Here is a 14,728-nt window from a genome sequence, read left to right on the forward strand (position 1 = left end):
AAACAAATACTAAAGACAAGGAAGAATCAGATTGTTGGATTGATTTGTAGAGATTTTAATGATCTAAGGGTTAGTTGCTCAGCCATGTCCGACTGTTTGTGACCTCATGGGCTGTAGCCCACCAGGCTCCTCTATGGGGATTCTCCAGGCAAAAATACTGGAGTGGGTTGCCATTTCCGCCTCTAGTGGATCTTCCCAACCCAGAGATCAAACCTATGTCTCCTGCTTTTCAGGAAGATTCTTTACCTTTTGAGCCACTGTGGAAGCCCTTTTAATGATCTATTATCAAGTAAAAAGGTATTGTACATATGTCAGTGTGTATGTCTTATAGGTATATAGAGGAAGTATAGATGCATAGAGAATTATAATTTTTTGATACATTAGCTGAGTAGAGATTGAAGAAAGCAATACGGTGGTCATAAATCTTGGTTACTTGATTGGTTATGCGGAGTACCCACCACTTAAGGAATTAATAGAATGAATATAATGAATCAGAGAAACAAAAGACACAAAAGGAAATGACACCTGATTATGTGACAGGGCTAGACATGTAACTCAGATTAGCTCCTTCCTCTCTGTGCCTTTTGGGAGCAGATCAGGGAACTGGGGTCCAGAATTTGGAAGCTCAGATGGACAATTTTTATTCCATGCTCCAACATCACCAACTCCCCAGGTTAGGGGAGACTTGGTGTGCAATACAGGGCTTCCTTGCTAGCTCGGTTGGTAAAGAATCTGGCTGCAATATAGGAGACCCTGGGTCAATTCCTAGGTGGGGAATATACATTGGAAAAGAGATAAGCTACCCACTCTAGTATTCTTGGGCTTCACTGGTGGCTCAACTGGTAAAGAATCCACCTGCAATGTGGGAGTTAAGGTTCTCCCCCTGCCCTGGTGTGGCTCCTGAGCCCCAAGGGATCATACTGCCACTATTAGAACCACATGTTAAAGAGGGCTTCTGTAAGCCGATGTGAGCAAACAATATCCATAGACATTTTAAAGGCTGAAATAAGATTGTAATCCACCAAATATTATTAGGTGATTTGATTTACTTCATTTATTTTCTATATATTTGAAATTTGTTTAACAGTATTCTATGAACATTTATATAAATGCTATGCTTTAAACATGAGAAAGAGCCATTCAAATTGGGAAGGTACTTTTTCCCTGTATAACAGTTCTGAAAAAGGTAAGCAACATCCTCTTACTTAAAAAGTATCTAGGTCAGAAGACCACAGGTTTCTTTTTTTTCATTTTAAATCCATCTTTGTTAATTGTACCATGTTATATCTTTTACCTTCTAAGCTACAGAATGTTCTACCTTAATTAACTTTGCCTTTTTTTAATTGCTAAAAAGTTTAGTAAATATTTCCCATACTGCAAAACTAAAAATGGGAGGCAGTCATTTGTTTATCTTGCTGTAGAGTCTACATTTTACTATATTTGTACATTAGTGTTTGCACTGGGTGCTGGGCAATACTTTTAAAACCATATCTGGACACAGGAATCCAAAGTCCAGTAAACTCACATTAACAGAAGCACAACATACTTACTGGGGACAAGAAAGTATATACTTAGTTGGATATATTATTTTCTTGCATTAAGAATTTTCAGTCTTAAATTTTGTTTTAAGAAACATACTTCAGGTTCGATTTCATGATCATTTAATTAGTTTAATGTTGGACAGTATACTAATCTCAAATTAATATTATTAATATTACATATTCAATAATATTATATATCTTTATTCTCAGAAAAATTTGCATGTTGGGTCATTTACAAAAGGCACAACTTAATATCCCTTCTAGGGCTAGCTGTATTCATTTCCTACTGGTTCTATGACAAAGTAGCACCAATTTATTGGCTTCTAAAAAGAAAGTTACTATCTTACAGTTCTATAGGTCAGAAGTCTGATAAAGGTCAGGTCAGGAGTCTGAAATGAGCCACAATCAAGCTAAAATTAAGGTTTCAACGTGGCTGCATTCCTCTCCAGAGTCTGTAAAGGAGAATCCTTGTGTTTTCCAGTTTCTAGACAGTTCCCAAATCACTCTATACTTGGTCTTCCTTCTCCATGTTCCAATGAGCAATATCAGATTGATTCCTTTTCACATGTTGCCATTCTGACCTCCTGTCTGCCTACGTCTTTCTCTTTTACATTCTTTTAGGATGACATTGGGCCTACCTGATCCTGATAAACCAAGATTATCTCCTTATTTTAGAATAGTTTAATTGTCCATCCTAATTTCATCTGTACACGTCACCCTCCTTTGACATGTCATAGCATCCACACAGATTCCAGGAATTGGGACCTTCACTTTCTGGGGACCATTGTTCTCTCATCACATTAGCCTTCCATGTAGTCACATACAGTCCTTACGCCTCATTTAAACTATTCCATGCATTGTTGCAAATTCTCTTATAAAACTGTTGCAGAAGTTATTGTTGTTCATTCACCAAGTCCTGTCTGACTCTTTGTGACCCCATGACTGGAGCACCCCAGACTTCCCTGTCCCTCACCATCTCCTGGAGATGACCCAAGTTCATGTCCATTGAATCTGTGATGCCATCCAACCATCTCATCTTCTGTCATCCCCTTCTCCTACTGCCTTCAATCTTTCCCAGCATCAGGGTCTTTTCCAATCAATCAGCTATTTGCATTAGGTGGCCAGAGTATTGGACCTTCAGTTTCAGCATCAGCCCTTCCAAAGAGTATTCAGGGTTTCAGATGCTACTTCACTTAATTTAGCTGAGATCATACACATTCTAAGTGGAACTTGGTTGATAAAGTGCTAGTTAATCTAAACAAATGATCAGTTTGATTAAGAAACAGAATGTGATCCTAAAGTCATGAAGCTGTGTTTGTGTGTGTGTGTTGGAATAGCTATGTGAAAGAATGCTTTAATTGGCATCATCATCATTGATATAATCACTAATATAGTCATCTTGCATTTTTGCTTAAAGATCGGTTTCACAACATTATAGTTACCTCATACCTGCAGCTGAAACCAAAGATTTATATCTTAGTTCTTAATATATTTCTCCCACACTTCAAAGGCTGGAAATATATTACTAGTAAGATGGCAATGTAAAAACACAGTTTTTTAATTGGAATATCAGCTATTGGAAACACTTCATATCTATTCTTTTGTATTGCAATTTAGAATAATTTGAGTTTTCAAGAAGTAACATTTCTAGTTATCAATAGATGAGATACATTTTATGTTGCAAATTTATCAGGTCCTGAAAGAAAGCAACTCTAATATCACAATTAAGTAAAGTGAAAGTTGCTCAGTTGTTTCCAACTCTTTGCGACTCCATGGACGACACAGTCCATGGAATTCTCCAGGCCAGAATACTGGAGTGGGTAGCTGCTCCCTTCTCCAGGGGAAATTCCCAACCCAGAGATTAACCTAGGTCTCCCACATTGCAGGTGGACTCTTTACCAGCTAAGCCACAAGGGAAGCCCAGGCTAATAAAAATATTAGAAGGACTATATTGATGAATAAAATCCACAGGTAATTAAACCAATAAATTTGTGTCAATATCTGCTTTTGTCACACCAAGAAACTTTCTCCAGTTGTTTCTAACATCAGGTTCACATTGAACCTAAAATGACTCCTATAAATAGATAACTTTGAAAAAAGTAAACAACTATAACGAATAAGGTCTTTCAAAGAAAAAAATTTTTTCATTAAGGAAATGAATTCTTTATGTCTAAAATAAAACTATCCAAATGAAAAAGTTAGATTTGTGCCTGGAAGTTTATATTCAATAATTTAAAATGTTTTCCAAGACAGTCTCTTCCTTGAAGTACATCTTCTGGATTTCAAGACCCTTTACACATGGGACTCTCTTCCTTCATCTCCAGCTACTGGTTCTCAAATATTTGTGTTGGGTTTTCTTCATTTCTCTAACCTATCGGTATGGGGCTCCTCCACCTCCTGGTCTGTGCGTTTTTCATCTTTTCATCCACGTTTAGTCTTTCCACTTTAAATGAAGTCAGTGGACTCATGACTCTTGATTTCCTACCTGAGGAGATAGCTCTTCTCTGAACTCCACACCAGTGTAATCAACTGACTCCAGGACATATGCACTTGTGCATTTCAACCTAAAAATGTATAAAACTCAGCTCTTCCTATCTGCTGTCTGCCCTCCTTCCTCCACAAAAAATCTGTTCCGCCCATTCTTTTCCTTCTTAAGAGACAACTCCAGCCTCCTTATAGCTCAGGATATAGCAAATCAAATTTATGCTCACTGTCCACCTCCACATCTTATATAATATCAAGTCCCATCAGTTTTAATTTCAAGGTAAATCTGGAACCCAACCTCTCCTCTCCTCTCCTCTTGACCTCTACTGTTTTCACTCTGCTGCAAGTCATCATCTTCTCTCTTCCAATGACTGAAATAGCTCCATAACTGCCCTATTTCTGTCCTGCTCCCTTGTAGTCTGACTCCAACACAGCAGTCAGTTTCTTCCTGAAATGCTGCTGATGAGTAACCTTAATTCCATCCTCACTTTTAATCCTTATTTGCCAAACAATGTAATAAAGTCATCAGATCATGTTACTTTTCTGATCGGGGATACTTAATGCCAGCCAAATCTCCCAGGAAAAACCCTAGGAATTTAGGCCAATCCATAGGATTTACGCATAAGTTCTGGTTTCCCATCTCTCTGATCAGTATCTCCTCCTCTGCTCCATTTCTGTGCCTTCCCTCCTGTTATGCTGGCCTTTTTGCTATTCTGGCAATGGGTCAGGCAGGTTCCTGTCCCAGGACTTCTTTTTTTGCTTCTCATCCTCCCTAGAATATGGTTTGTTCATATTCATATGAGAGCTGGACCATAAAAAAAGCTGAGGCCTGAAAAAATTGATGCTTTCAGAATTGTGGTATTGGAGAAGACTCTTGAGAGTCCCTTGGACAGTGAGGAGATCAAACCAGTCAATCCTAAAGGAAGTCAACCCTGAATATTCATTGGAAGGACTGAGGCTGAAGCTGAAGCTCCAATCCTTTGGCCACCTGATGCAAAAAGCTGACTCACTGGAAAAGACCCTGATGCTGGGAAAGACTGAGTGCAGGAGGAGAAGGGGGCGACAGAAGATGAGATGGTTGGATGGCATCACTGACTCAATGAACACAAGTTTGAGCAAACTGCGGGAGATAGTGAAGGACAGGGAAGCCTGGTGTGCTGCAGTCCTTGGGGTCGTAAAGAGTCAGACATGACTTAGCGAATGAACAACAGCTACTTCTTCCAAGGCTTTATTCAAAGTCACCTTCTCAGTAAGGAAGGGATTCCTAGCCATTACAGCTAAAATATCAAACTACTACTCACTCATCTCTTCAAAAATTTTATTCCTCATTCCACTCCCTTCTTTCCCCTTAACAATAATCATGTTCCACAAGTAATATAAAATATAAGTTCCTGTTTACCGTCTCTCTTCTCAAATATAATATAATCTCCACAAATAAATTTAATATAGTAAAAATGGAATCAAATTTGAGCTTTTTTTTTTTTTTGCTTTAAAGATATGATAAACCTTTAAGAAAACAGTATTCCAGTCATCAGAACTGAAAATCCTATTAAACAGACATTCAGAAATGGTTTAGTTTTCAATCAGTACTACAAGGCTTTCTCAACTCTATGGTTAAGTTAAACTGTTTCACTCAGCCAATAAAAGCAGATTCTACAAGAAAAATCAACACAACTGCATGCAACCAAAATGTTTTCATGGTTTGTTCAAATTATATTGTGCATTGCAGCTGCAAGGCACTAATTACATATAATTTTTAAAATATAGATAATATAAACAATAAAGAAAAGTCAAAGGGATATACATTACTGTCTTAATACAGTATCTAACTAAATTGATTTTTTTGAAATCCCTTTAAAAATCAGGATGCCCATAGAATTCTGTATCTAGTTTAATATTATGTGTTTCCATAAACAAATCATTATTTAGATGTATTCACATTCTTAAATCACTTTTAACCTCTTGACGGATTTTTTCATTTGGGGATAGTTTGGTTCATTTGGGATAGTTTGGTTCATTTGGTTCATTTGCTCCCAGGACGGTGCATGCAAGAGAATCTGCATTTTCCTTTTACTGTCAAAGGATTGCAAATTGTTTTCAAGACCGTTGTATAATCTTCACTTACACTAGGAATAACTATAAATAAAAGTTTTTATTATATGCTTGCCAGCACTGGCTTCAAAATTTTTTGTAATATGATGATTCAATAGGTTAAAATGGCATCCTGTCTTCTTTTAAATCCCATGGATAGCTGTGAGTTTAATCTTCATGTACTAATTTGTTTCCACCGTGTCTGACTCTTTGTGACCCTATGGACCATAACCTGCTAGGCTCCTCTGTCCATGGGATTTTCAGACATGAATACTTAAGTGGGTTGCCATTTCCTGCTCTAGAGGATCTTTCTGACCCTGCAATTGAATCTGCATCTCTTACATCTCCTACATTGGAAGGTAAGTTCTTTACCACTAGTACCATCTAGATATTTTTATTTAAAATACTGTTGCATCAGGTAGACTGAAATTATTAGGTCAAATGAAATTTCCAGTCACCTGGGATTGTACATAATCACATACAAGTCATATTTTAATCCTAAAGGCCAAAATATGACAATAAATATCTATTTGAAGATCCTTATGATCAGCTATACATAAAATGAATGAATCAGCTACACAGTTGAATTCCTCTTTTCAGGAGAGGCATTTGCAAAGCCCAGATTCATTTTAATATCAATTCACCTATCATATTCCATGCAGTACAAATAAAATATTAAATAATACAGTCCTGGGGAGCTCAGATAAGTGAAATATTTTCTTTTTCAAACATTTCAGTCAAGTACTTTTAGGGATCAAGTTTTGTTCATTTTGTTCTCAGATTATAAACAAGTTTCTTAAATTGATGGATGTAGCCTACCAGTGTAGAAATTTACATATCAGAATATTTTCTGATATCTATAGAAGCGACACCTGGGCATGTGACAGTACAAAAAAACAAATGTTCCTCTTCTATTAATCCCTGCTCCAACATTTCCCCACTGTCCACTTAATTCCCCTGAAGTCTGTTCTTAGAAGATGTACTAAACATAAAAGTCAAAAACTCACTATCAGCAGGATAGCAATACCAAATTATTTAATTTGTGTTGGCTCTCTCTTTATTCTTCTCTTAAAAATATTTAATAACTCATTGCTGAAATGAATGTTACTACATCTATGCCATAATATGCAATAGTCTCAATGAATAAAAATCAATATGGCAGGAACATCAACCAGTCTGAAATTCTCCCAACCTAATGAGACAAGAAAGCTATACACACATGTGTATGCCTAACACTGAACTAGATTTAAACAACAGATCTGTACATAATGGTACTCTTGTTAAATACTTATGAATTCTCTATATACTCACATGCAAGAGACAGGCTATAAAATTAGTTGGGAATTATATAAACTGTGTTTATTTTATCTAAACATATATTTTTGTACATGTGCTTATACGAATGTGTGCATCTCTCCACAACTACCCTCTTAACTTTAAATCTATATTAATGTCTTAATTACATGTAGACATTATGTTAATCTATTCATTTAAAAATCACTTAAAAATATATTTCAAACTGGTAATAACGGTATCATTGAAGAGTGGATTTCAAGGTGTATTCTATGTTTTTACATTTCTGTATTTTTTAACTAATTATAAATGTGGATTATTTGGGGAAAGTGCTTGTCCGACTCTTTGAGAACCCGTGGACTGTAGCCCGCCAGGCTTCTTTGTCCATGGAATTCTCTAGGCAAGATTACTGGAGTGGGTTGCCATTCCTTTCTCCAGGGGATCTTCCCCACCCATGGAACAAACCCAGTCTCCTGCACTGCAAGCAGATTCTTTACCACCTCAGCCACCAGGGAAGCCCTATAAATAAGAGAGGAAATTGAGAGTTTATCCATAATATAAGTTACATATTTCAAAACGGAGATGTTCTATTTCATCCATGAAAAAAAAATTCTAAGAGCTAATACCACCATTTCTTACAGATGATTTTTAACTCCTCTAGAATAGCTGGAATATTTAGCGTGCTGAGTCAGTGTTCAACAAATACATCACAGAAGAAAGTGAAAGGATGATAATTTACCAACATTGATGCACACCTTCATAAATTACAACCCATTTTGATACTTTGTATTATTTAGTTCCCATGCCTATTTGTATCCCCTTTTGCAGATGAGGAAAAATGGCCTCTATGCAGGGGACATGTGACATGAGTAATCCATGCCAGGATCCAATCTCTGCCATGTCTTCAGATCATCATGCCTGGCACTTCTTTCCATCATGTTAAATGTATACCACCACCAGTGAAGAACTATGTTCTTCAAACCAAAATGCTTTCCTTTTACTTCCAGATCTTTGAGCATTATAAACTACTCAAAGCACATGGACTTACTAGGGTAAAAGCCCCCTCCTGACAGCCCAGCATAAACATATTCAAAATACTCATCTAAAAGAAGTGAATTTAAATGAAATGTGTCTTTAAACTCAATATCTACTTCCTTTTCTCAGCCTTTATTTCTTCCTATTCCCACAAATGTTAGCATATGACAGAGAATACAACCTAGATACTCAGTTCACAGAAAATAAATAATAATACTGATAAGCTCTTCTACAGTTTTCTGTTAGGGACCCAACAAAACACAGCTGAAATCTATTCAAAGCAAGAGAAGAAGGAACATTGTAGAACACATAAACTGACAATTCCAGTGGAAGAGGAGTGCAGCTTTGCCCCCTACTCCAGGGCAACTTCTTGAGATATTTTTGGTTGCCACAGTTTGGGGGTGCTGCTACTGGCAAACAATCTGGGGGTGCTGCTACTGGCATCTAGTGGCTAGAAAACAGAGATACTACTAGGCATTCTACAATACACAAGAAAACTCTTCCATCCTAAAATTGCATAGCCTCAAATATCAATAGCACCAGGGTTAAGAAGCTCTCATAGACATGGGTAATACAACTACAAGAAAGGCACATAATTAAGCAACCCAAGGAGTCAAAAGTCCTCTACTTACTTTTTTATTTTAAGAGAAAGGACATCTTACACAGGCTCTATCTTAAATCTCTCAATCTCTTTCTCTCACTTTTTACTCAACTACACTGCATCAGATACATGCACTTGAGGTTAGTAAATTTTTCCAGGTCAGTAAGTTCAATGTGCTCTCCTAGTTCTGCTGAAGTATACATGCATGTTTAGATTCTAAAAGACAGTTATATCAGGTTGCATAATAGAAGGTATACTTCAGTCTTCTAATCATCAAGTCAAATACACAAGTGGGGCACACAAACTTGTGAACACGTGGTTTATATTTTACAGACCATAAAATCAACAAAAGCATAAGAACAATGTTTATAAAAGCCAAATGAATAGTATTTTATATTTACTATATATAACTCCCTTCACATAAAGAATTTATAAACTTGAACCAAGTGATTCATTCATTCTCATGCTTCCAATTTACCCATCCAAACAAACAGCACATCAGAAGAAATAATAATTTCCAATATGCTTTATGTATAGATTTTGATCAAGCACTGGTGGCTATCAATCATGCTTAAAGTTGTAGCTAATTACTTTTAACATTCCCTGGATAGAGTTACAGCTAGAGTTTCCTGTTAGCTACCTTTACTCTACAATTATATTCCCTTTGCTACTGGGTTATCTTTAAGTGGGCGTTTTTGTTGCATCTAAAATAGCAAATTCTCATTTTTCTACCTCCCATCGTTGTCAGCGTAGAAAATCAAACTTGGCCATTGTTATCAGTTTATGTTTTCCTCCCCTTTAAGTTAGCTACCTCTGTAAAAAAGCATCATCATTATGTTTTACGGCATATTCCTCTAACAAGGTCCATTAAATGAATGCCTTATTAACCGAAGAAATGGGTTGAGCTGTACTAGGTTAATTTATCTTCAGGAAGTCTGAAATTTAACCTATAACAGAAGGCTTGAAAGAAACCAGTGATGATTGGTTCCTGAACCAGAGCATTAGACTATAGAACTAATTCTCTACCAACATCACATCCTGCCTCTCTCCTCTCAACAAGATACATACAAGATCTAGTCTGTACCTCTAACTCTTGATTCAGAATTATGTATTTTCTCTGATAAGACAAGTCCACTGAAACAGAGGCAGACAATTACTGCATAAGGAAAGCCCCCTGCTTTGAAAAATCTGTGGGTGATCCCAGAGTGGAAAATAAAGGTTCCAAAACACAGTCAGAGCCTATAGGATTTTTTTTTTTTTTTTGGCTGCATAATAAAATCTTTCTGTGATCTGTCTCTCTCAGCTCGAAGCAGTGATGCCATCACCTGAGCAAACCAAAAACCAGAATAATTTTAGCTAAGATTTTCACTTTAGTATTTCTACATTTTTAGCAGAGAAATAGCAAAGAGATGTACTCTTGATTAATCTGGAAGTTCTTTAAATACAGCAGGCATGGATATAAGGAAATATTTTAATAATTAGCCAATACAATTTTATCTTTCACCTGTTACATGACTGATCTTCCTAGTTCCACATCTGCACGCACCACACATACACACTCATGCAAACATGCATAAGGCATAATTTTACCTTGTTTTTAAGACATGAACATTAAGTCGAAATAATTGTTATTTCCAAACTCAAACAAGTCAGGTTCAGGAAGTTAAGAAATGAATCAGAGTTAACAAACAAAAGGGCATGTACTAAATAAAGAGTTTTGCTGAGCGCAGGAGCCTACCTAATTCCTTTTCATGCATCATTTATAGTGCCCTTTAAAAGAAGAAAAAAGTTTCATCTTAAGCTTTAATAAGCATTTCATGGGGTGGGGGGGGCGGGGAAAAAAGAAAGAGAGAAAAGAGAAAACGAGCCTTGCCCTGCTGCAGCTTCAGTGCTTAGATATTGTGTAATTTCAGAGGATACTGGAAAGGCAATAATTAAGAAGCACTACGGAAATTTCAATTTCAACGTCCCCGTTTCTGTTCTGACAACGCTTTCCCTCACTTTTACAGACAGACATAAATGACAGCTTATTCCAATGTCATCACGATTCAAATGCGCCCTGCGAAGTATCCTTCCAACTTCTTCAGGGGCAAGACAGATAACAGCACATCATCCACAGATAAACATAAACACAGACCCAGCTGGGTTATCCCACTCACATCCCATAGGCTTTATGGCAACGCTCCTGGTTAAGGGAGAAAAAAAAATTTTTTTTTTTTTCCAAATGCATACTAGCGCTAAGGCTCAGGAAGCATCATCTCCAACTTTCCCATTCGTGGCAGATCCTGTGAAAGCAACCCGGAGAGAAAGATTTCACCAAATATTGTTTGGACTCAGCCCCACTGCACAAAAATCTTAATGTCACTCCATGGTAAAGTGTCATTCACGGAAGCCTTACCTTGGTTGACTTTGCCCTAAGTGATGGAAAGGAACTTAATTTACGAGCATCATAGAGGGGACTTTGCCGGTGCTCGCGCTCGCCGCGCTGGTCCTCGGAGAGCCCCGGGCTGGCTCCGCGCTCCTGAGAGCCAGGCTCCGCGGCTCCGCGGCTGCAGCTCCCGAGCGCGCCTCTGATTGGCTGGCACAGCCTGTCCGCCTGATGCTCCGCTTCCCAGTCTCTCCTCCTTCCTCTCCTCCCAGGCTCTCGCGACCGCTGCCTTTCCCTCTGCCTCCTTTTTCTTTCTTTCTTTCTTTCTTTCTTTTTTTTTTTTTTTGCCTCCCATCGTGCATACTTTGGGGGCTGCAGAAATTCCACAGCACACAGATCGGACACCCTTCAGCCCCCTCGTAGCAAGGTCGTGCGGAAAGCAGCGCCATTCGTGAAATAGTTAAAAATATATATATATATTTTAAAATATCCTGGACTGGCGGCATCAGCTTTAGTCATACTGCTCTTGAAAAATGACGGCCAGGACTCCGTGACAGTTTAGACCCTCAGTTCTCCGCGAGGGAGGGGAAGTGTGGGACCAGAAGGGGTTTGACTGTCAGACGGAGTGGGAGTAGACATTGGGAGGGAACGAGAGCAAAAGCGGGCAGGGCAGGCACGGACGTGGCAGGCTGGTAATAAATTCTCCTATTTCCGTGCAAAGTCGTCACAGCCTGCTAAACATTTAACTGCTGGCTCATTCATCGGTGATCCCTAGTCCGGTGGTAGCCGTGAGATTGAGCTTGAGTGATGCCCTTTAACGCCTTACCCCAAACTACCCAAGGCGTGGAGGGTTCATATGAGCGAGAGCTTTCCCTCGGAGGTCAGCAGTTTATTTGTGAAGACGAATAGGAACCGCAATGCCTTTCCTACGCTCCTTGCTTGTGCCAGGAAACACACACACACACAACTTCTCACCTCCCATTACACCAGAATAAATGTAAATGATTTGTAATGTACATAGCTTTTGATAACAAGGATTTCAGGCCTGATTGGCTATGTTCGCAGTTGATGGGAAATGATTTCAGCCCTTTCTTCCAACACAAAGTCACCCACACTCACTCATTAAGAACATCAAGCAGCCTCATTTAAAGCCGTGTAGTAAATAAGTGTAGGAGTTTATCTAAATGGAGGGATCATTTGGCAGATACATTCATTCAGAATTACACAAGACCCTCAGTAATTCCAGCCACAAAGAGAACAGCATTATTTGCTCTGGTTAGCTGATACTATAAATGCTCTCAAGCTAGATATGTGCTAGAGGGAACAGGCCCTCTACAGGTCTGAAAACATGGATTCAAATTCTGTCTCAGACTGTTAGGTATGTCAGAATCTGTCTAAGCTGTTTCAGTTCTCTGAGACTATGGCAGTTTTTCTTTAAAATCTGGAGAAAAATGCTCACTTCAGAGGATCTTTGCAAAGATTAAATAAAATCTGTGCAATTTTATTTTATTATTTATTTATTACATTTTGGCACTCCTATGCAGCATGTGGGATCTTAGTTCCCAGACCAAGAATGGAACCTGAGCCCCCTGGCAGTCGAGACACAGAGTCTAAACCACTGGACCACTAGGGAAGTAAAAAATGTGTGCAATTTAAAGAGAGGATGTTTTGAATCAACTAGTGTTATATTTGACTACCTTTATTTGGCTTGACTGATGTGGAATGTGGAGGGATTTAATTTGTTTGGGGGCTTGGGTACAATTAAACAAACCAACAGAAAGCATGAAAGCAGCACTCGGATTGGATTATCTCTAATTGTGAAAAAATTGCACATTTAAGTGCATTGTTGAGCCTAAGGAAGATGTTAGGAGTCAATTAGAATTTGAAAAACTCCAAAAATCTAAACTCTCAGGGAAAAGTTGTATGGAAACAATAGCATCAGAAATAATGAGCCAATGTTGTATTATGTTTTGTATATTCTCTCTCATGCAGTTTCTGATTTAAATGAGATTTCCCTGGCATAGACATAAAATTGTGTTCATTTGTAGTTATTGAAAAGAATTCATTTCAAATCTTCCTGTGTTGATGAAGGCCTGGGAGGACAAAGAAAGGAATAGTTATGAAAGATAAAGAGGATAGAAAGATGAACTTTTGGTCTGTGTGGGGTCATGTAGTTTAATTTAAAAATTCCACGTGACATTCTCTAGAGAATGTCTAACTCTTTTATTTGGCTGCATCTGTGCTTGGTCATAGCCAACTCTTTGCAACCCCATGGACTGTAGCTCGCCAGGCTCCTCTGTCCATGGGATTTTTCAGACAAGAATACTGGAGCAGGTTGCCATTTCCTCCTCCAGGAGATCTTCCTGACCCAGGGATTGAACCCCTATTTCCTGCAGCTTCTACATTGCAGATTTTTTTTTTTTTTTAACACTGAGCCATCTGGGAAGCCTTTGGCTGCCTTCAGTTGAATACAATAGAATGTTTATCAGTTTGCTACAAAAGCTTTTCCTAAGACATCAGCATTGAGCATCCTAGGGACACACTTGAAACTGATGTGTTTTTGTTAGTCTTCCTTGGTGGTTTTCCCTGGATAAGATCATGAGAATCATATTGAGTGAACAGTCACAATGGAAGCCAACAGGTACCTGGTCCTGAATGGGAAGACATGGAGAAGGATCTGTGAGCTTCACCAAAAAATAAAAAATATTTCTAGGAAAAGAACCCATTCCCGAGGGAGGATTTATATATATGAGACAGCACTCAGATTAAAGGCTTCAGGCAGACTCTCCACAAACCCAGTGATGAAACGTACAAGGGATTGAAATGGCTTCTGAAGTTTGCTATTCTGAATTCGCACTGACTTTCCGTAGCCCTAGAAAAGCCAGCCCATCAGCCACTTAGTGCATCTCTTCTGTTTTCAAGTTGAAAAGCAGAAAGTACATGACCTGTGTGGAACACGCTGCTCGGGGAAAGCCAGGTGGTAGGTAGGTGCTTATCTCCTCATGTCAAAGATAACTTCAAGAAATTGGACAATGAGTCAGGCAGCAGAATTTATTACAGAGTTAATCTCTGAAACTGACAGCATGGACGTTTCTGATCCCAAGTCCCCACTTATGTCACGTTGGGAGAGTTATAAGAATCACTTTCGCTAGTGACAGGGAAGCATCTGACATGAGATTGATGCTCGCCAGACTAGAGAAACTCAAAAGATAACATTGTGATGCTAAACTGTGGTGGTTCTCTGAGAGCCAGACTCAGGAAATTGTCTCTTTAGATGCCATCTCATGTTTAGTTTTACTCTGGAAATTCAGGAGG

General features: G+C 38.4%; 1 protein-coding gene across 3 annotated transcripts in view; it reads right to left on the reverse strand.

The window, feature by feature from the left end:
- Window positions 1-11,568, reverse strand: part of CDH18 (cadherin 18) — a 602,757-nt gene extending 591,189 nt beyond the window's left edge. For 2 of the 3 annotated variants that reach the window (XM_040262489.1, XM_040262488.1), the window contains exon 1: window positions 11,444-11,562. The gene's annotated coding sequence lies outside the window, so the exon portion shown is untranslated. Of the gene's footprint in view, window positions 1-11,443 lie in introns of all 3 variants that reach the window. The other variant, XM_040262487.1, reaches the window with a different exon arrangement.
- Between the last annotated feature and the right edge of the window lie 3,160 nt (window positions 11,569-14,728).

The sequence above is a fragment of the Oryx dammah genome, unplaced genomic scaffold (assembly GCF_014754425.2).
Source record: "Oryx dammah isolate SB20612 unplaced genomic scaffold, SCBI_Odam_1.1 HiC_scaffold_20, whole genome shotgun sequence".
In the NCBI taxonomy this organism is placed as follows: Eukaryota; Metazoa; Chordata; class Mammalia; order Artiodactyla; family Bovidae; genus Oryx; species Oryx dammah.